The 23,788-nt window shown below is 40.8% G+C and overlaps 1 long non-coding RNA gene across 1 annotated transcript; it reads right to left on the bottom strand.

The window, feature by feature from the left end:
* Positions 1-495: 495 nt before the first annotated feature.
* LOC134601073 (uncharacterized) lies at positions 496-19,370 on the bottom strand. The gene is made up of 2 exons (XR_010090399.1): positions 19,291-19,370; positions 496-1,016 (listed from the first exon to the last, which is right to left on the bottom strand). It is a non-coding gene; the product is annotated as an uncharacterized LOC134601073 (long non-coding RNA).
* Between the last annotated feature and the right edge of the window lie 4,418 nt (positions 19,371-23,788).

Raw genomic sequence — 23,788 nt, 5'->3', positions numbered from 1 at the left:
TTAACTACTGCTGACAGGAGATGCACGTGTCTTTTAAATGGCAACAGCAGCCTATTCCCAGTAAAATACTTGCTACCAAATATTCGCAATAGCTTTTGTTAGCCAGCAGGTGGAGAACCTGTTATTTTCCCCAGCCACACATGGAAATGCAAATTCTGTGCTGTAACTTTTACTAGCTGGAGGTCTACTGTCCTTCCTACTGATGGGAGTTTAGTGGGAAGAAACTGCAGACTTACCCCAAGCTAGTGTCTATGCAATGCTCATTGCCAGGCATCCACAGGATAATGTGCGTCCACTGTTGCCATGCGCCGTAGGATGTCAGTGACGTTGCATTGTGCTTAAATTTTCAAGCATTCATAATCCACCTTTCCACGAATGGCACTTCTTTAGACCTGTAACATCTCCAGAGAGATTTATCAGCAACAATTGTGTTGATGACTAAGAGCATGCTCATTTATATTACACCAAATTAAGCTCATAGAATTAACCAGAGTATTACGAAAAAAAATACTTTAATTGAATCAAAAATTTAATTACAACAATCCTGAGTTCAGTCAGGTCATTCCAGGTTTAGTTCACTCCTCTTCAATGATTTTGACTTCACTGTAGCGTTAAACTGTCTGGTGTGTGTTTTCTGGTGCCGGTCAAGTTGACTCTTCCGGGAAAATTGTTTTCCACATTCGTAGCATGTATACAAAGTCTTTCCTGAATGGGCTTTCTGGTGCTGTTCAAAGTGTGAGCCATGAGAAAACCATTTCCCACAATCTGGGCATTTATACCGTTTATTTGCTTTGCGATACTTTGGGAATTTAGGAAAACCAATCTCAGCTTCCATACATGCAGGCCTCTGAGTGGCCGCCATTTTATTACGGTCTACCTTAGATGATTTTTTTTTTGTCATTTTACCACGATCACTGTGGTTTTTTTTTGCACTTTCGGTCTTTCCATTTTCAGCTGTTTTTGGGCTAGCCATATCACAGCAAAAGCTTTTACATTTATTACTGGGTAACTATTACCTGTGAAAGAAAACAAACCTAATCAGCATCATTAATAAAATATTACAAAAAATAAAAAACCTTAAAGTAAAGTATGTAAAAGAGTTAACTGTTACTCCAAACCTTTTTTACGATACCTTTATTTTATTTTAAAATGTAACTTGTAACTTTTTATAAATAAAAAAGCCACGTAAAAAAAAAAAGAAAAGAGAGAGTGTGGCAGGTAAGGAGAGGAGATCTAGGCTTTCCCTTACAGGCATGCTCAGTGTCACGGCAAGGGTGCATAATTCATTGTTGCACTATGGAATATTTTGATTTATTGTAATTTGTGTAGTGCATAGATAAACTGACTGCTTTGTAGAGGCGATATTGTCGATTCCAAAAGGGTATTAATTTGATTGTATGGGAGGGCAGAAGGTTTACAGCCCAAATTCCTCTTTGAAGCTGAGACCCCAACAGAGCTACTCTGTAAGGTGTGAGAAGTCACACATAAGTGGCCTGGAAGTCTGGTTTAATTTTAAAACCAACTCTCTAATTTGACATATGTCTAGATTCCCTCTTAGATACGGGTCCTTTGATATGTTAATGGCCAGTAGGCTTGTGTTCCAGTATCATATCCAAAAGAAACATTAATACTTACCCACAGATGAATAATTAAACCTTATTTCTATTTTATTTAGAATGGGACAAGCACAATCTTCTAATCAAGCCTAAGCAGGATTTGCGTATGTAACCCAACCATAGGGGAAGGGATTGTGATGTCCACTATATTGGGTCACAAGTAAGGACATATCTATGCAAAGGAAAAATGGTTACAAATTCATAGATGCAATTATTATTCACGTGGCAAGTACATAAGAGGAGATACAACCAAATGTTTCCATTTGGAATGATGTTGGTCTGGAACACAATGGGGTGGTCACTTATAGTTACTATAGGTACGCCTTATCTACTTTTGGATTTTTTAAAGCCTTATCTCCACTTCTAGGTGAGGATTGGTAATCCACAGGGTATATATCTAATGATACTGAAGTATGTATTGCACTTGTTTGGGGCCAAAATCTAATTTTGAGTGAGTAACCACCTTCCTTGCCAGAGACCACCTGGGCAGTAAGTGATTAGGACTTCTGTTATTTTATCCCATTTGTTTTTTATCTGTTGTTGGTGTAACTAATTTGATTGTCATCTATATTTTTGTGACTATTTTTGCTCATAATAAATATTCCTTTATTAAAGGAACACTATAGGGTCAGGAAAACAAACAGGTATTTAGGTGGCTTGCCCCTCTTAGCCCCCTTCAAATTTAATAAAACTCACCTTATTTCCAACGCTGCATGTGTCCGCCAGCTCTGGCCCCGTCTGCTTGGAGACATCATAATTGCCGATTTTTACCAATCCAATGCTTTCCCATGGCTAAAGCATTAAATTGGCTAAAATCAGCAGGGGGGCGGGGGCCAAATACCATTTTGGCCATTCAGCACCTCCTCATAGAGATGCACTGAATCAATGAGGAAAATTCAGCGTCGCCATGCAGTGCGTGGAGATTCTGAACAGCAGATCTGAGCCAGGAAGCACCTCCAGTGGCCATCTGAGGAATGGCAACATGGAGGTGCCCCTAGGGGCAATGTAAACACTGCCTTTTTTTTTTTTTGTAATTCTTTATTTTTCTGTGCATGAAAATAACAAGCATTCGTAATGTGCCACAACAGCACGCATATTTTATCCATCAAGATTCGCAAGGTGGCACATTTTTCTTTTTGTTATCGTTTGGTACAAGCTATAAACATTTTTTAACATATGGACTAGATTTGAGTAGCAGATAACGTGTAGCATGGCATAAGTTGGTGCCTAAAGTAAAACAAAATGTATGCTTACAGTAAATGTTCAATTATAATGTCATAGTTCCTAAAATCCTATTATTAATGTATACTGATAGACAACAAGAAATGGACAGTAATAATTACTTATAGTTGGTATGTCAAAACTGGTTAAATGTAAGGTATAGATAACAGTCTACATGGTATTCACATAGGAGATGCATGTATGCGTGTCCAAGGTGGTGATTACGGTGAGAAAGCGATGTAAGTAAGCGCTACTCTGTCTGTCTAGTTTCTGCAGGTATTGAAAAAAAAAAAAAGGGGGGGTAGTATAAGCAATCTTCCTGAGCCGTAGCCTAACTATATAAATGCCCTGATGATAATAAGGCTGAATGTAAGTGATGTTAGCCATGCGTGCCTAAACTAGTAAAGTGATAGTGTGGCTGTGTATTCCTTCACACTTTAATGGTACGAGTTAAAGCCTTGGTAGTGTAAGTTGGAAGGTGGGTAGTATATAGCGGAGCCTATTTGGCATAGAGCTAGGTTAGGCGTATTGTGCAAAAAAACAGCAAAAAAAGAAAAAAAAAATGTAGTTTCAGTCTTCTAGGAAGGGGAAACATGGGTTAGGAAAAAGGGCCTACGTGAGGTCCCCTGTTAAGCGCCAGTGGAATATTTTCCCTGTGTCTCAAGGGGCCTTGTGCCTTGCACGCGCAGCCGGGCATATCAGAACACCCTGAATTAAAATAATAAAGGGAGATAAGAAACATAAGAAACAATTTAACCCCTTAAGGACACAGCTTCAGAAGCTTGTCTTTCACTTAATGACACAAGCATTTTTTGCTGTTTGCGTTCAACTGCAATTTGCATTTTACTAATTTATTGCACCGACGCATATTATATACCGTTTTTTAAAGGACAGAAAGGGCTTTAATTTGATGTAACATATATTTACATAAATGCTTATTTATTATTAAAAAATACAGAAAAATGAAAAAAAACATAGAAATATTGTTTTTTTTACAGTTTTTGCAATAATAATGTGTGCACAATTAGTGCAGGTTAAGGAAAGTAATTAAAAATAAATTCATTTAGTTGTTCTGATTTACAGAATATATAATGTGTCTGGGATTTTAAGGTTTTTTTGGTAGTTACAGGTCACAAAGCACAAGGAGTAAAATAAACTTTTAATGTGGAGCGATTTTAGAATTTGGTATGTTTGTCTTGTAAGCTTAATAGCCATAAAAGAAAACAAAATGGCCACACAAAAGTATATATTTATATAAAGTAGACACCACAGGCTATTTACCTAAGGCTGTTTTGACACTTTCTACGTAGCCATTTTACCGCCAACCTCTGCTAAATATTGGAGTAAAATTGTGTTTTTGGGGGGTTTTCGCACACAAACTTATAACAAAGAACTTCTTATGTGTATTTTGTAAAGTTCGTGTGTGCTATTCCTCTACAAAGTTTTATTATGTGTTCAGTTACTTCTGCTGAGTACAACGGTACCCCCATTGTATGTCTTTGGCACTATTTTGTGAAGCTACAGTGCCATAAAGGAGACCTGTCCTTTTCAGTATTCACAGTAGAATTTTGAGAGACGGATTTAATGAGCCTATGCTTCCATTTGGGGTATTATAACAGTTTGACTGTTCAAAAAAAAACCACAAAGGCCTACCATTTGTAAAAGTAGACACTCCATGGTATCTCATAAGGTGCATATTGTGCCTTAACATGCCCCCATTTTTTTACCATTACATGCCAAAGTATGTGGTAAAAAATAATTTGGGGCATTTTTTTTACATACGGATTGCATTTTTGCTGGGCATTTTGTATATTTCATATGTGCCACTAAGTTCAAAACCTCCAAATTATGCTCAGCTAAGTCTTCTGAGTAAAAAGACATCCCCAATGAATGTCTTTGGCACTATTTTGTGAAGCTACAGTGCCATATTGGAGACCAAGCCATATCAGTTTTTACATAACTTTGAATTTTGACGCTGGGCCTATGTGCAATTTCCAAGCATCTTCGCAGGTTTTAAATTCAAACTACCCCACAAAGGCCTACCATTTATTAAAGAAGACATCCCAGGGTATTTCAAAAGGCATATTTTGAACCTTAGCGCGGGATCATTTTTCCGCTAGCATGTACCAGGTGTAGTGGTAATAAGCGTTTTTTCTGCCTTTTTGACACACAAAGTGAGTTTGCACAGTATATTTTGCAAACCTTATGTGTGCTACGACTGTATAATACTTCATATGTTGCTCAGCTATGTCAGCTGAGTACAAAAATACCCCCGTATGTACCTTTGCCAGGTATATGTGGACATCAGAGGGGCACATTTGGGACAGTCATTCCAGTTTTTTTCAAACTTTAAATTTTTACACTGTGCCCATGTACCATTTTAGAGTATTTTACCAGGCTATATAATTCAAACTACCCCACAAAGGCATACCATTTATTAAAGAAGACATCCCAGGTTATTTCAAAAGGCATATTTTGAACCTTAGCGTGGGATCTTTTTTCCGCTAGCTTGTACCAGGTGTAGTGGTAATAAGCGTTTTTTTCTGCCTTTTTGACACACAAAGTGAGTTTGCACAGTATATTTTGCAAACCTTATGTGTACCACCACTCTATAATACTTTATATGTTGCTCAGCTATGTCGGCTGAGTACAAAAATACCCCCGTATGTACCTTTGCCAGGTATATGTGGACATCGGAGGGGCACATTTGGGACACAGCCATTCCATTTTTTTTCAAACTTTAAATTTTTACGCTGTGCCCATGTCCTATTTTAGAGTATTTTACCAGGCTATATAATCCAAATACCCCATAAAGCCATACCATTTCTTAAAGAAGACATCCCAGGGTATTTCAAAAGGCATATTTTGAACCTTAGCGTGGGATCTTTTTTCCGCTAGCTTGTACCAGGTGTAGTGGTAATGAGCGTTATTAAATGTATTTTTTAACTTTTTAAAACTTCTTTTACTTTTTAAAACTATTTTTTCAACTTTTGTTTTGCTTATTAATTTTTTTTAAAGTTTCCTAAACTTTCGTAAAACTTTTTTTTACAGATTTAACATTTTTCTAAGCTTTTTCTTTTACCGTTAACCCCTAACTAGCAGTAAGCAGCACTAACAGTAAATTCCCCATTTTCCCATAACTCCCACCCACCCCAGCCAGCAAAATATTTAATTATACAATATTTAAATTAGTTAATTAAATACATTTAACCCCTGAGGGTTAAAAAATAAATAAAAGTTAATCGTCAGGGGTTAAAAAAAATTAGATCACAGTATAATACTGTTATCTGTATTTTGATCACTGTAGGCAGTGATAGACTGGCAGGGAAGGGGTTAATTTTTATTTGGACTGGGTAAAGGGTTTATTTTTAAAAAAAAATTACTTAAACGTTATTAAAACCTTTTTTTAACTTAATTTTTTAACTTTTTAAAGCTTATTTTAAAACTTTTTTTAACGTTAACCCCTAGTTAGCCTAACACTAAATCCCCCAATTCCCCACTAACTTCCACCCTCCCCAGCTAGCTAAATTTATAATTTTAAAATATTTAAATTAATTAATAAAATAAATTTAACCCCTGAGGGTTAAAAAAAAAATGAATTAACCCTCAGGGGTTAAAAAAAAAAAAAAAAATCAGATCATATTAAAATGTAATCCCTGCCAATTGATCACTGTAGTCAGTGATCAATTGTTAGGGAAGGGGTTAATTTTTTATTAAAATGGGTAAAGGGGGGTGGGATTTTAATTTTACTTTTTTTTTTTTACATCAGGGGGCAGGATCCGTCTCCCTGCACTTCACACTGAACCCGGAAGTGCAGGGAGGCGGAGGTGAGTATACAGAGCACATGTGCTCGCTCTGACATGCTGTCAGAGCGGGCACATGTGCTGGGACAGCCCGATCCGGTGCTCCCGGTCTGCCTCTAATACAGAGGCAGACCGGAGCACCATTAACCCCGCGATCGCCGCGATTGCGGCGATCTGGGGTTAATTTTATCGCGTGACGGACCCCGTCATTAAGGGTATTCCCTGGATGACGGACCTCGTCCGTCACCCGTCCTGAAGGGGTTAAGTAAAATTAAGGAGAACACAAGGGGAATGCAGACAGTACACAGTACACAGGCTCCCCCCGTCCCTCTCGTTTAGTTATGGCAGTCCATAGTCTGGTAAAGGTAAGCCTTGGTAGGCTGCCTGCAACATGGTAGCTTTGGCTCCCAGAGGGTCTTTGGCCTCTGTCCTGATCCCCCCTCCGTTCCATCCTTCAAGCAGAGTGATCTGTGGCAAAGTGGGCACTCGGAGAAATGTTCTCAGTGAGCAGTTCAGAGGTTTTGCTAGGATGTTTTTAAACTAGGAGGGGGGGGCAAAAGGGTGATAAAACATCAATCCAATTGTCCCTCAAAACAAGGACAGAAGGTGCCTGTAGCAAGTGTGTTAAAAAATGATAAGCTTAGAGTCATGTCTACAAATGCTCGCAGTTTAGGGAATAAGATCCATGAACTTGTGGCAATAATGGCAACTGATAGTGTAGATTTAGTCGCTGTTACTGAGACATGGTATAATGAGAAAAATGACTGGGACATAGCAATACCAGGGTACTCTTTATATAGAAAAGACAGGGAAGGCAAGAAAGGGGGAGGGGTGGCCCTGTATGTAAAGGATAGCATAAAATCTAGCCTAATAAAGGTTAGTGAGGCGAACATAGAGTCCGTTTGGGTTACGTTAGAATTTGGTAATCACACAGTAACTCGTGTAGGTGTGATTTATAGGCCCCCAGGACAAATTGAAGAGTTAGATAATCTACTAGTTGAAGAAATAGCTAAAATGACAATGAAGGGGGAAGTTATCATCATGGGTGACTTTAATCTTCCTGATGTGAATTGGAAAACAAAAATAGCTACTTGTGCCAGGAGCACACATATTCTAAACTCCATACTGGGATTGTCTCTAAAACAAGTCGTTGAGGAGCCAACTCATAAAGAGGCCATACTAGATTTATTGTTACCAAATAAAGATTTGGTATCAGATATTACTGTAGGTGAAAGTTTAGGATCCAGTGATCATCAGTCAGTGTGGTTTAATATAAGAACAGTGACTGAGTCACACCACACAAAAACAAAAGTTTTAGACTTAAAAAAAAAAACCAGACTTTTCTAAAATTAGAATATGTGTAAATGAGTCATTATCAGACTGAAGCAATTTAAATGGAGTCCAAGAGAAATGGGATTTTTTAAAAGTTGCACTGTTGAAGGCAACAGAAAATTGCATTAGGCTTGTCAGTAAAAGCAAAAAATTCAAGAAACCACTGTGGTACTCCGCAGATGTGGCCAAAATAGTAAAAAACAAAAAGTTAGCATTTAGTAATTATAAAAAAAAACTGAGTGAGAAAGACAGAATGATCTATAAGATTAGGCAGAAAGAGGCTAAGCAAGTTATAAGAGCTTCCAAATCCCACACAGAAGAGAAAATAGCACAGTCAGTAAAAAAAGGGGACAAGACATTTTTTAGATACATAAATAAGAAAAGGAAAGTAAAACAAGGATTAGTTAGATTAAAAACAAAAGGAAGGAAGGTATGTAGAAGAGGATAAAGGTCTAGCTGACTGCCTCAATAAATATTTTTGTTCAGTATTTACAGATGAAAATGAAGGAAAGTGGCCTCAGCTAGGAAAAAGGACAAATGAGTCATTTGTTACATGTGAGTTTACAGAGGAAGAGGTTCTAGTTCAAATGTCAAAAGTAAAGACAAATAAGTCAATGGGGCCTGATGGAATACACCCAAAGTTATTAAAAGAGCTTAGTGGTGTACTAGCAAAACCATTAACAGATTTATTTAACCAATCACTGTTAACAGGATTAGTCCCAGAAGATTGGAAGTTAGCAAATGTTGTGCCCATTCACAAGAAAGGCAGTAGGGAGGAGTCGTGCAACTATAGGCCAGTAAGTCTTACTTCAGTAGTGGGGAAAGTAATGGAAAGCATGTTATAGGATAGGATTGTTAAACATTTAAAAACACATGGATTTCAAGATCAGAGACAACATGGGTTTACTTCATGGAGATCATGCCAAACTAATCTTATTGATTTTTTTGATTGGGTAACTAAAATATTAGATCGGGGTGGTGCAGTAGACATTGCTTACCTAGATTTCAGTAACGCTTTTGACACTGTTGCACATAGAAGGCTTATCAATAAACTGAAATATTTAACTCAAGGGACATCGGCGCTGGATACAGGTAAGTCACTGAAGGGGTTTTTAACCCCTTCAGCAACATGGGATGAGGGGTAGGAGGGAGAGGGGACATGCTGCGCCAGGAAAACTGTTTGTTTTCCTGGCACTGGAGAGTCCCTTTAAGTTTGAATTTCAATATTGTTGAATGAGTAAGGCAGTGGCTGAGTGACAGGCAACAGATGGTTGTAGTCAATGGAGTATATTCGAAGCACGGACTCGTCACCAGTGGGGTACCTCAGGGATCTGTACTTGAACCCATTCTCTTTAATATTTTTATTAGTTATATTGAAGAAGGTCTTGATGGTAAGGTATGTCTTTTTGCTGATGATCCTAAGATATGTAACAGGGTTGATGTTCCAGGAGGGATAAGCCAAATGGCAAATTATTTTGGTAAACTAGAAAAATGGTCAGAGTTGTGGCAACTGACATTTAATGTGGATAAGTGCAAGATAATGCATCTTGGACGTAAAAACCCAAAGGCAGAGTACAGAATATTTGATAGAGTCCTAACCTCAAGATCTGGGGAAAGGGATTTAGGGGTGATTATTTCTGATGACTTAAAGGTAGGCAGACAATGTAATAGAGCAGCAGGAAATGCTAGCAGAATGCTTGGTTGTATAGGGAGAGGTATGTGAGTAAAAGGAGTGAAATCAAATAAACCAAAATAATGAGATTCTTAATAACCTTTTCTTATAAATAAATGATATATTAAAAGAATTATGTAGCAATTTTTGAAAAATTCATCAAAGAACAATTTAGGGAAAAAAAATAAATATATGTATATATAAAAATAATTCCTTTCGTTTTATTTCCTCTTCTAAATAACTGGAACAAAATAAATTTGGCTCTATTATTTAGGGTGAAATATATGTGATGTGAAGCCCAAATATACACCAATACACAAAGGTCCACAAAAGCATATACTGATAAACAACATTAAAATAAGAAATAAAAATCTATGGCAATATCAGTCTGAAAGTGCCTGATCTTGTCAGATCTTAGAAGCCATCTAGACTTGGGCCTGGCTAGTACTTGTATGGGAGACCTACTAGGAACCTCAGGTGCTGTAACGGGAAGTATAAAATGAACATCACTATATAGATTGAATTAGTTTTATAATAACCAAATTGGACCATTGTTTGTTGGTGAATAGAATGGGAATAAAGTCTATATTTTTAATTGTTAATTCAACTCTTTTTTTCTTTTTTGGTTTTTTTTTTCTTTTTTTTTGCATATAATGAAATCATTGATAAATATGCACAAAGTGTATTACTTTCTGGCGACCACCAGATGGCAACATAACAAGTTCTAAGTGGAACAAAACGGAATGCATGGCCATTTTTAAAATAAAAAAAAAAAAAAAAGGGAAAAGGAAGAAGGAAAAAAAAAAAGGAAGTGCATCATAAAAAGAAGACACTGACCCATACAGGAAGTGTGTCATCGAAAATGGACACCTAAAATGGCGGGAAAAAACTGAATGAAAATCAGAACAGCTGAAACAACAGATGGAGGTAATTTACCAACGGATGAGATGTCCAATAGAAGAGGAAAAGGAGAGTACGCCCATCACACCACCAATGGACTTCCAGCACTTATTGTATTTAAGGGAAGGGAAGGGAGGGAAGCAATAGGCTTATGGATACACTTGTTAGTATTTGGAGTGTATAAACTGTATGTTTTTTAAATTTTGGTTCCTGAGGAAGTTTCTGTAGCGGTACTTACCCTCTCCAGGGGCCGGCCGGGGTCCTCTCTTCTCGCCGCGCGCGGTCCTGCTCCTGCACGAGCCGCGCGCGGCTCAGCCAACGATAAGATCAGTCAGGCGGGCAGTGACCGCGAGAAGCGGTCACGTGTCCCGCCCGACACTAAGAGCGCGCCGCGCGTCTCGGGCGAGCTCTTAAAGGGACAGTGGGAGACTAAATTAGAATCAGTCTCCCATTGGCCCCTGTCATGCCACGTTCCCCATACACTCACGTTTTGGGGGCGTGGATATGACAGGGGCCAATCAAAGTGAACATTAGGGTATTTATACTCACCTGTTTCCTTTGCTCCTTGCCCTATCGTGGTTTCTGTCCAGTTCCCTTTAGTGCTTGTATCGTTCAGTTGGTTTTTTGGTGCTTGACCTTGGCTTTGTTCCTGACTCCGCTCTCTCTTTATCCTTGCTTGCTTATCCGCTGTTTTGTTCTCTGTGTACCAGTCCTCGGCTTGTTCTACGTTACGCTGTCTCTCAGTTCCCTTGACCTCGGCTTGTTCTAGACTCTGTCTTTCTTATACTCGTCCAGTCTGGCCATTCTAAGGTCCGGTAAGACGAACCCTGGTTTCTTGTCTCTTGACTATCTGAACTATTCCTGCGTGTTGGGGTATATTACCGTGACATTACGATAGGGCCATGGACCCCGCAGGTTTAGGACAACAGATGGCCACTCATGAGGCTAGATTCGCAGAACAGGATCACCGTATGGATCAAATGGCTCAAGCCATCCAGACACTGTTATCCAGATCAGCTCCGGTACCTGTACCTGCGCCTCCTGTAAGCCCTATACCAGACACAGCTAATATGCCTAATGCTTCAGCACATCTAACCCCGCCACCTAGGTATGGAGGGGACGCTAAGACATGTAGGGGATTCCTTAATCAAGTGGAATTCCACTTTGAAATGTACCCACGTTCATTTCCCACTGATAGATCTAAGGTGGGTTTTCTTATGCACCAGCTTACGGATAAGGCACTAGAATGGGCAAATCCTATTTGGGAGGCTAATGGGCCTATGGTACACGACTTCAATAGCTTCCTCACAGCGTTTCGTAGAACATTTGACACGACTAAAAGGTCAAAAAATGCCGCCAGGGCATTAATGAGAATAAAGCAAGGATCTAAATCTGTAGCCGATTATGCTATTCAGTTCCGTACCCTTGCCTCACAGGTAGATTGGACTAATAATGGGCTTACTACTGCGTTTATGGAAGGTCTGTCTGAAACTATGTTGGATGAGGTAGCAGCTAAGGACCTCCCTGTACCCCTGGAGGACCTGATTGACTATCTTATCGATATAGATAACAGGATCCGTGACAGGTTATATACCAGGTCCAGAAATAGACGTTTTGTTCCCGTTAACTCACCTAGAGCTGAGACTCCCGAGGGATCTAAAGGGTCAGAGGAGGAACCTATGCAGTTAGGCGTTGCCAAACTTACTGACGCTGAAAAGCTTTATAGGAGAAAGGAGGGACTTTGTCTTTATTGTGGTAGGAGGGGTCATATGAGACAAGAATGTCCCGTGCGTCCGGGAAACTATCGCACCTAAGACCGTATAGAGGACTGGCCTTGGGTGTGACATCACAGTCCTCACATTTGCCTCTTAATAAATTACTTCTCCCTGTTTCCCTGCACCTTGGTAGTAACTGCATAGTAGGGAATATACTAGCCCTGGTTGATTCCAAAGCAGAGAAGAATTATGATGTAGGCAATCGTGAACTCCTTGCTATCATTTTGGCGCTCAAGGAATGGAGACATCTGCTAGAGGGTACTAGGGATCCCATCCTCATTTTAACAGATCACAAAAACCTCTCCTATCTCAGTGAAGCAAAAAGATTGTCTTCTAGGCAGGCCAGGTGGTCTCTGTTTTTGTCTCGTTTTAATTACATAATCACATACAGACCAGGTGATCGTAATACTAAAGCTGACGCTCTGTCCAGACAATTCGAGACTACTGACAAACTCGAGATCGATGTTACCCCTGTCATTCCGCCTGACAGAATAATAGCTACTACTGTTCTTTCTATTTCGTCTTCCCTCTTACAAGCTATTCAGGCTAAACAAAACTTGGCTCCTGGGGAGAGGCCTGCTGATAAGCTATTCGTTGATATACCGGAGAGACGAGACATCTTGTCATTATATCATGACACTAGAACTGCTGGACACCCTGGTATTTCTAAGACATTCTCAGCAGTTTCTAGATATTTCTGGTGGGCTTCCTTGCGCAAGGACGTCACCGATTACGTTAATGCCTGTAGTACTTGTGCCAGTATGAAGTCCTCCCACAGAGTTCCTTGTGGGTTGTTGCATCCGTTGCCCATACCCGAGAGGCCGTGGTCCAATATATCCATGGATTTTATTGTTGAATTACCTCCCTCTAATGGTAAAACTGTCATCCTGATGATTGTGGATCGTTTTTCTAAGATGGCTCATTTTGTGTCGCTTGTCAAATTGCCATCATCCAAGGAACTTGCCTCTATCTTTGCCAGGGAGGTGTTTCGGTTGCATGGTATTCCCACTTCGATCGTGTCCGATAGGGGTAGCCAGTTTATCTCCAGATTCTGGAAAACGTTTTTGTACAGAGATGGGTATCTCCCTCTCGTTTTCTTCCGCTTACCACCCCCAGTCTAATGGAGCTGCTGAACGTGCCAACCAATCTCTAGAGCAGTATCTTCGTTGTTTCGTGTCCCACCATCAGAACAATTGGGCTGACCTTCTTCCTTGGGCTGAGTTTGCTCGTAATAATGCTGCTCATGAATCCTCCGGTAACAGCCCTTTTTACGTTGTTTATGGCCGGCATCCCGTGGTTCTTCCAGCTGCGTTCTCCTTGCAGGGCATGCCAGCTCTGGATGAACATTTGGCTAGTCTACGTAATACTTGGGAGCAGGTTCAGTGTTCTTTGGTGGCTTCCGCTGCTCGCCAGAAGGTTCAGGCAGACAAGCATCGCAGGGCGGCTCCATCCTATGCTGTGGGAGACCGGGTTTGGCTTTCTACTCGCAATATTCGTCTTCGTGTGCCTTCTATGAAGTTGGCCCCTCGTTTTATTGGTCCTTTTCGTATCTTGCATGTGGTTAATCCTGTCTCGTATGCATTGGATCTTCCTAGGAATCTACGCATTCCTAACGTGTTTCATACCTCCTTGTTAAAACCCCTCCTGTGCAACCGTTATACTCGGCATGTCCCTGCTCCTCCTCCGGTTTCTGTGGAGGGCCATGAGGAATTTGAAGTGGCGGCTATAATTGACTCTCGTTTTCTTCGGGGTCGCCTCCAATATCTGGTACATTGGAAGGGCTATGGGTCTGAGGAACGCAGTTGGATTTCCGCTGGCGCTGTTCACGCTCCTCGCCTTGTGCCTTCTTTCCACGCTCGTTTTCCTGCCAGGCCTGCTCCTCCCCGCCCGGTGGGCGTGTCTTCAGGGGGGGGGGTACTGTAGCGGTACTTACCCTCTCCAGGGGCCGGCCGGGGTCCTCTCTTCTCGCCGCGCGCGGTCCTGCTCCTGCACGAGCAGCGCGTCTCGGGCGCGCTCTTAAAGGGACAGTGGGAGACTAAATTAGAATCAGTCTCCCATTGGCCCCTGTCATGCCACGTTCCCCATACACTCACGTTTTGGGGGCGTGGATATGACAGGGGCCAATCAAAGTGAACATTAGGGTATTTATACTCACCTGTTTCCTTTGCTCCTTGCCCTATCGTGGTTTCTGTCCAGTTCCCTTTAGTGCTTGTATCGTTCAGTTGGTTTTTTGGTGCTTGACCTTGGCTTTGTTCCTGACTCCGCTCTCTCTTTATCCTTGCTTGCTTATCCGCTGTTTTGTTCTCTGTGTACCAGTCCTCGGCTTGTTCTACGTTACGCTGTCTCTCAGTTCCCTTGACCTCGGCTTGTTCTAGACTCTGTCTTTCTTATACTCGTCCAGTCCGGCCATTCTAAGGTCCGGTAAGACGAACCCTGGTTTCTTGTCTCTTGACTATCTGAACTATACCTGCATGTTGGGGTATATTACCGTGACAGTTTCCTAAGGGGAACGAAACGCGTAGAACTATATTTTAATTTAATTTTACTATATGCCAATTAATCCATTGTTTTCTACTTTCAACCATTGGGAGAGTGTGAACTTCTTGGTCTCCAGATTGGCGTTACTACAAACGAACAGGACTTACCCCCCTACCTATAGGGGTGGCAACCTGAAGGCTTACTATATACAACAAATCTGTGAGTGTAACCTTGAACCATTTGGCAATTAATAAGACCACAACAGTATTACGCTATGTTGTATTTTTTATTTATGTTTTAGTGATACAAGCTGGATCCCTATTCCATATGTACCATATTATACTTTTTATATAGTTACCATTTTGGGAGGTAACTGAAGGGAAGCAAGTATCCAAAGTTAAGTTTAACCTTTTATTCCACGGGTGATTTGGTGGAAGCCATTTTGTAATGTAATAGAGCGGCAGGAAATGCTAGCAGAATGCTTGGTTGTATAGGGAGAGGTATTAGCAGTAGAAAAAGGGAAGGGCTCATGACATTGTACAGAACACTGGTGAGGCCTCACTTGGAGTGTTGTACGCAGGACTGGAGACCGTATCTCCAGAAGGATATTGATACTTTAGAGAGAGTTCAGAGAAGGGCTACTAAACTGGTTCATGGATTGCAGGATAAAACTTACAAGGAAAGGTTAAAGGAGCTTAACATGTATAGCTTGGAGGAATGACGAGACGGGGGGATATGATAGAAACATTTAAATACATAAAGGGAATCAATGCAGTAAAGGAGGAGACTATATTTAAAAGAAGAAAAACTGCCACAACAAGAGGACAGTGTCTTAAATTAGAGGGGCAAAGGTTTAAAAATAATATCAGGATGTATTACTTTACTGAGAGGGTAGTGGATGCATGGAATAGCCTTCCAGTTGAAGTGGTAGAGGTTAACACAGTAAAGGCCACTTATGTGTGACTTCTCACAACTTACAGGTCCAAGCTCCAAAGAGGAATTTAGGCTGTAACCCTTCTGCCCTCCCATAGAATTTAAATTAACCCTTTTAGGAACTGACAATACCACCTCTGCCAAACAACCAGTTCATGTATGCACTACACAAATTACAATATTCCATAGTGCAACAATGAATTATGCACCTTTGCTCTGACACACAGTGCTGCCTGTAAGGATAGAAGCTGAGAACATAATTTTTGCACAGTATTTACATTAGGCAGCCCGGTGTTCCAAAATCAAAATCAAAATCCCCTACACCGTGAAAATACCCTACTCTCGTCACTTCCGGTGAAGGAAATCAGCTGGTTCCTGTGCTGCACATGCGTGCTAGCACTCCTGCTACTCCTCCTCAGCAAGGTCCTGGAAGGTAAGTAAAGCTAGTTTTACACTTTCATTATAGTTTGTGCATTCACTAAGCTTAGGCACACAGGACATTTAGGGTTAAGTGAGGGTTCAAATTAGGGTTAGGCAAGTTATTTTAATCTCCCTCACATCTTATTCTAACCCTTACCCTTGGGGTAAGGTTACAATAAAGTGTCAAAAATCACAATTTATAGATATTTCCCTAATGTGAAATATTACTAAATAAAAACAACTCCCTAAACCTAACCCTAATTTGAACCCCAACATTAACCCTGAATGTCCCATGTCCTAATCTTAGTAAAAGCACTAACTATAATGAAAGTGTAAAACTAGCTTTACTTACCTTCCAGGAACTTGATGTGGAGGAGTAGCAGGAGTGCTAGCATGCATGTGCAGCACAGGATCCAGCTGATTTCCCTCACCTGAAGTGACGAGGGTACGGAAATTTTATGGAACACAGGAACAGAGTTTTGGGTTGCCGAAGTCACGTGTGGTGGTGATGTAAATTTTTCTATATGTGCAACGTTTCAAGCAGAAATTCTGCACATACAGATTCCTAACACCATGGAGGTTGGAGTAACCCTATAAGAATTTTAAAACCCTCTAAAGAGCCACTGGGCAAACCAACCCCTATCACTCTATCATCAACAGTACTGGTTGGAGAAGATAATAAAGTGTATGGGTAAACTCCACACTAACAGTGTGGCTGAAGAGAAGGCAGTCTCTTGGTACAGAAAGCGGAATCACACTCTAAAATATGTAACAGAGTAACCATAACACTGAGCTGTGCTTGACTAACCCCTTAAAACCGGGGGGCGTACTATTACGCCCTATTCTAAGCGGCTCTAAACGCCGCACGGTGTAATAATACGCCCTCCGGTTTTTCTTACTTACCCGGTCGCCGGCGATCGCGGTTGGGGAGACTCACCTGGGATCCCAAGGAGTCCCTCGCGGCGGATCCTGCCTCCTCGGCCATGTGAGAGTGAGGTCCTTGCGAGGAACTCACAATCACATGGCCGGGTTAGCTGGCTGCTGCATTGCCAGCAGGGGGTCTGCCTGTAATGACAGTTAGTCCCCCTGCTGGCTTGAAATCAAATAAAATAAAGTTAGTCAGTGTAAAAAAAATAAAAAATAAAAATATATATACATATATATATATATACACACACACACATACATACACTGTCTAGGTGTATTTTACTATTAATATATATATATATATATATATATATATATATATATATATATATATATATATATATATATCAAATTAGACGTAGACTGATACTGATTAAATATATATATATATATATATATATAATTATTGTTATGTGTATATATATATTTATATATATTAAAAAAAAATTAAATACGTTAAAAAATAAAATTAAAAATATATAGATGTGTGCTTTTTTGTTCAAACTGTATTGTGATATTAATATGACAACCCATGCCGAAAGTATAGGGAATTTAATTTGCTAGCACTATATTTAACCCTATAACTTTCCAAGACACCATAAAACCTGTACATGGGGGGTACTGTTTTACTCGGGAGACTTCGCTGAACACAAATATTAGTGTCTCAAAACAGTAAAATGAATTACAACGATGATATCGCCAGTAAAAGTGACTGTTTTTGCATTTTTCACACACAAACAGCACTTACACGGACGATATTATTGCTGTGATACTTTTTACTGTTTTGAAACACAAATATTTGTGTTCAGCGAAGACTCCCGAGTACAACAGTACCCCTCATGTACAGGTTTTATGGTGTTTTCAAAAGTTACAGCGTCAAATATAAGGCTTGTGTTTCATTTTTTCACATTAAAATTCGCCAGATTGGTTACGTTGCCTTTGAGACCCTATGGTAGTCCAAGAATGAAAATTACCGATATGATGGCATACCATTTGCAATAGTAGACAACCCAGGGTATTGCAAATGGGGTATGTCCAGTCTTTTTTAGTAGCCACTTAGTCACAAACACTGGCCAAAATTGGCGTTTTTTGCATTTTTCACACACAAACAAATACTAACGCAAACTTTGGCCAGTGTTTGTGACCAAATGGCTACTAAAAAAGACTGGACACACCCCATTTGCAATACCTTGGGTTATCTACTTTTGCAAATGGTATGCCATTATGGGTGTAAATTTCATTCCTGGGCTACTATACAGTCTCAAAGGCAACGTAAACCAATGTGGCGAATTTCAATTTTAAATGTAACGTGCTATATTTGACCCTGTAACTTCCCAAAACACCATAAAACCTGTACATAGGGGGTACTGTTTTACACGTGAGACTTAGCTGAATACAAATATGTGTATTTTATTACAGTAAAAGCAAACCGTATTATGACATTGACAGTTAAAATGTCATGTAGAACTAAAAAAAAACATTTCTTATTTTCTCCCATTTTTTTCATATTAAATTATGTTTCATAGCTAAATATTTGATATTAAATGAAAGCCCTGTTTCCCCTGAATAAATTGATATATAGTAAGGGTGGGTGCATTTAATATGAAAGAGGTGAATTACGGTTGGACAGACATATAGCGCTAATGCCAGGTTTTGTTTATGTTTTGTTTTGTTCACAACGTGTATATTTGGCTCAGTCCTTAAGGGGTTAATGTGCCCCTCTGAGAAAAAAAAAACGAAATGTTGATATGCGTAGCTCAATAAGCTTATGTTAAAAAATGTACAGGTCAAAATATCACTTACTAGAGATTAGGTAATCAATAGACCAGACATATTATTAGAATATGTGTAGAGTTGTAGTGTAAATAATTCTAACCATGTCTCTTATGTGTCCTTCTTGTCATTGGAATTTCCCTTTTTAACAATATTAGTCAAATATCAGCTCAGTTTAGAAGATCTGGTTGAGACTCAGTCACACGGTGAGCTGACCCAGGGCCCGGCTGTATGGGCAGGTGACATAGCCATGTGGCATAGCATGCCAGCAAAGAATTGAGGGCAGCTTGGCACTATACACATTGAGGATTCGAATCCCATGAACCTCATCCAGAAAACTGGCTCAGCAGACTATTATACTGATATTGTAATGGCTAGTTATGTTATTAAACCAGTTCAGCATAGCAAAAATAAATAAGACAATAATTCACTAAACTTACACTGCACGTAGGGGCTGCAGTTCAACCAGACAGGAAGTGGATTGTGGTCCACGCAAGGGATCCTGGTTGTTGAAGTTCTGTTTACCTCTAGTGCCGCTTTGGACAAATGGTTTCCATGCCGATCCGTGAACTACAGTGCCCGGTAGTCACGTGACACGCACTCTTTCCCCCCTCCCCCTATGATGTAGGGGGCGGTGTCTGACAATACTCCTTTTGTACCGCTGTCTCCGCGCAAGCATGAGATTTGCAGCATTTTTTATCAAGAGAGGGTCATAGGGCAGTGTTTTAGGAGGTTATTAGAGGGACACCATGCTCAAAACGTAAAATGTATAATCAATGCAGTTTCAGTCATCTAAAAAAGCATACAGACAGCTACCAAGCTATTTCTTAAGTGCAGACTACACTTAAGGGACACTATAGGGGGGGGGGAAAGTAATTATAAAAATATTGGGAGATGATACCAAGTAATGACATCAATCAATTTTGGTAGCCATGGCTGGATTCAAGACCAGGAGCTACTGGACAAGAACAAAATGTGATACTCCCTTCTACGTTTTACCTTAAAGGGACACTATAGTTACCAGAACAACTACAGCTTATTGTATTTGTTCTCCTGAGTATAGTCAGACCCTACAGGCTTTTTAATGTAAATACTGTCTTGTCAGAGAAAAGTCAGGGTTTACATTACAGCCTAGGGATACCTGTAGTCGCCACTTCTTAGATGGCCACTGCAGGTGCTTCCTGGGGCAGTGCTGCACACTGTGCAGCACAGACATTCGGTGTTTCCACCCTCTGCATGCATACACGGAACTTTCCTCATGATTTAATTCATCTCTATGATGAGATGCTGATTGGCCTGGCCGGCATTCTGAATGTCTGGGCTAAGCTGAGCAAATGATTTAGGGGGAAGGGAGTAAGAAAAGAAAGGAGAGCTAAAGCTACCTCCATCTAAGGACACCAGTAGAGAAAACCTTCAGCTACCTATAAGTCATGAGGCAGAGGACAAGTATTTCAGTCATCAGGGATCAGAGTCACATGCTCCAGAGCATGGGTCCTCAAACTCCGGCCCCCCAGATGTTGCTGAACTACAACTGCCATTATTCTCTGGCTATCTATGTAATTCAGAGAATCGTGGTTGTAGTTCAGCAACATCTGGGGGGCCGGAGTTTGAGGACCCCTGCTCCAGAGCATTGCTTTGCAGTTGGGTAGTACTTATAAGGGTAATCCACAAGGGTCAATAGTCAAGTACTATTACAGTCACTCACAGATAGATACATACACACTATTACACAGATACACTGACTATTACAAAAATACACACGTGTACGCTTACATACGTATCAATACACATCTATACATAATCAGTTACACATATACGCACACACATATTGTTATTTTCCCCAACCGTTGACTACCATTCCCTGATGGTCTAGTGTATGTGCTCTGCACCGTATCTGGATACAGGCTGTGTATGCTTCTCCTGAGAGTCCCAGCGTTCAGAGCGCTGTGAAAGTCATAGGAGCCATGCTGACAACTTACATAATCAAACAATTATACACACACAGTCACTCAATAATGGGTTTAGGAAAGTAGTGGGGGTTAGGACCTGTAGTAGCGGGTTGGAACCTGTAGTGGGGGGTTAGAGGCTTTAATGTGGGATAAGTAGCAGTAGTGGTAGGTTAGAGGCTGAAGTGGGCTTTTGCATAGAGTCTTGGAGCCAATCTGGAAATTGTTTGCAGTTGTTTTGGGACTTTTTGGTGCATTTCTCAAGCTGTGGAAAGGTAGGGAGCTGAGGTTCGTCGTTTGCATGGCTTTTATTGTGTGTTCTGCATTGTCGGTTGGTTTCCATGCCAGCTCATTTTGACTTTTCTGATTCTGACCTCCAGAACGGATTAATTGGTTTTCAATGCATTCCTATGGGAAACTGCGTTTCGGTTTACAAATTTTCTGCAATAAGAAACTTCCCAGAGAACGCATTAAATTCGTAAACCGAGGTCCCACTGTATACGTATATACTTATGTATATAGATATATATATTATTTCGTTCTACATGTATTTTGATATCAATATATAAAATACAGTTAGAACGAATTTACACATATATATATTTTTTTTATTTTTTTTTAAATTTTATTTTTAACTTATTTACATATTTTTTATATATAAATATATATATAATGAAAATTATATATATATTTAATCAATATCATTGTACGTGTATTTTGATATTAATATATATTTATAATTACATATATATTAATATTAAAATACACTTAGACAGTGTATGTATATGTATGAATATGTGTATATATATACTTAGATCATATATATAATGAATATATATATGATCTAAGTATATATAATTGTATTTTACACTGATTTAACATTTATTTTAATTTTTTCCAGGCAGCAGTCATTACAGGCACTCCCCCTGCTGGCATTGCAAGGCTATGCCGTCCATGTGATCACAAGGTCATCGCAAGGACCTCGCGATCACATGGCCCAGGGGTGTCGAAGAGGATGAAGGGGGACTCCCTGGGCTCCTAGGTAAGTCCCCATACCCCGATCGCCAGCGTGGAATCGCCGGCAACCGGGTAAGTAGAAAGGACGGTTTGGGCGTTCTATGCCACCCTCCGGCGTTTAGAGCCGGTTCCCTAAGGACAGCATAGAACTCCCGCCGTCCTTAAAGGGAAACTCCAGTGTCAGGAAAACGATCAGTTTTCCTGGCACTGGAGGGTCCCTCTCCCTCCCACCCCCCAATCCCCAGTTGCTGAAGGGGTGAAAACCCCTTCACTCACTTACCTGAGGCAGTGGCGATGTCCCTTGTCGCTGCCTCCTCCTCCTCCGCGACGCTCCTCCCTGTGATTCCGTCGGCCGTTGGGCGAGACTGATCCCGCCCACCGGCCGAGGAGACCTAATGCGCATGCGCGGCAATGCCGCGCATACGCATTAGCGCTCCCCATAGGAAAGCATTGAAAAAGATTTTCAGTGCTTTCCTATGGGGAAATGAGCGACGCTGGAGGTCCTCACACAGCGTGAGGACGTCCAGCGACGCTCTAGCAAGGAAAATCCTTGCTATAAATCAGGAAGTGACCTCTAGTGGCTGTCTAGTAGATAGCCACTAGAGGTGGAGTTAACCCTGCAAGGTAATTATTGCAGTTTATAAAAAACTACAATAATTACACTTGCAGGGTTAGGAGTAGTGGGAGTTGGCACCCAGACCACTCCAATAAGCAGAAGTGGTCTGGAGTGTCCCTTTAAGGCCTGGCGTGTCCCTTTAAGGGGTTAATGTGGTTATATTAAACTGGTTTATTTATTGTTCACTTGCATACAATGTTTGAGATTAATTCATAGTAAGGAATTTTCTGTGTCCGGGATTTTCCCTTGCCATGGTCTTTTGTATCAATTTGCAACTCTCTGTATTTCTCCTTTTCCCCAAACCATATGGTGAGGAGCCCCAATGAAGGAGACAAACAAGGCAAGGTTCAAAGTGACTTCTAACATTTAATAGGCTGTTTTTCAGTGTAGTGGAAGCTCGGTAGAAATTAAATTTAGTAGGCCGAGATTTCCACGTGGCATATGTGTATGTTGGTGTATCAGTTAGTCAGTTACACGTAGCTAAGATACAATCAACAGTGTACTGAGCAAGTGCAGGAATGCAGGAACTGAAAACACTTCCCCTCCTCCATTGTTCTGTGTGAGCCATGTGGTCTAACAGGTAAGGGAAGTTAGGCTTTGTTCAGCTGATTGGGTAAAGAGTATGTGTGGATAGAGTTAACTATAGGAGGAGCTATATGTCTATATCATGCATTTACACAGTCAGTTCTGGGCTCAGACTGTTTGTTGTGGTGACGCTAGTCCATCTGAGCCCCGGTCGGTGAATCGAATAAAGATCTCTTCCTTCCTGAAGAAACCTGTGTCCACTTCTCTGTGCTTGGCTTCCGTCAGTTTCTCCGGTATCATTTGGTGCAATTGGCCGGGAAGCTCATCGTTCAACGGTAGCTGAGAAGCAGAGGCGTGAAACGGTCTATCTTTGCCCACGCTCCCTACGGCTGCACCCCTGAACTTCTGCGTGGACCTCCTTTCGTCTCGGCGCCACTGGTCTGTTGTCCAGGAGATCATCGACCTCTACGTAGTAAGTGCTGGGGTGCCCCCGTCGATGAGTGTGAACCCAGGTTCAGGAACGAGGAGGTAAGACGACCACTGTTTTAGACGGTGGACCCACTAGGGGTATTGGATACCGATTGTGCGTAGGCCCATAAGGGGTTATTTGTGTATGGAATCTGCCCCCTCCAGTGGAGGGAAGGAGCGAAGGCGCACCGCTCGTAATTAAACGCCCTGTAGTCAGCCCGTTTAATTTTGGTTTGGAGTCAGGCTGGGTTCTGTGTAAATAGCCCAAGCCGGACACTGGTGTCTTGTCTAGACTAGCGTTCTAGGGTGTATATTACGTTCGCTAGGTCGGAGGGACCGGGAGACTAAGCGGCGTCTGTGTAAATT

The sequence above is a fragment of the Pelobates fuscus genome, chromosome 3 (genome assembly GCF_036172605.1).
Source record: "Pelobates fuscus isolate aPelFus1 chromosome 3, aPelFus1.pri, whole genome shotgun sequence".
NCBI lineage: Eukaryota > Metazoa > Chordata > Amphibia > Anura > Pelobatidae > Pelobates > Pelobates fuscus.
This window is presented reverse-complemented; position numbering and strand designations above follow the sequence as displayed.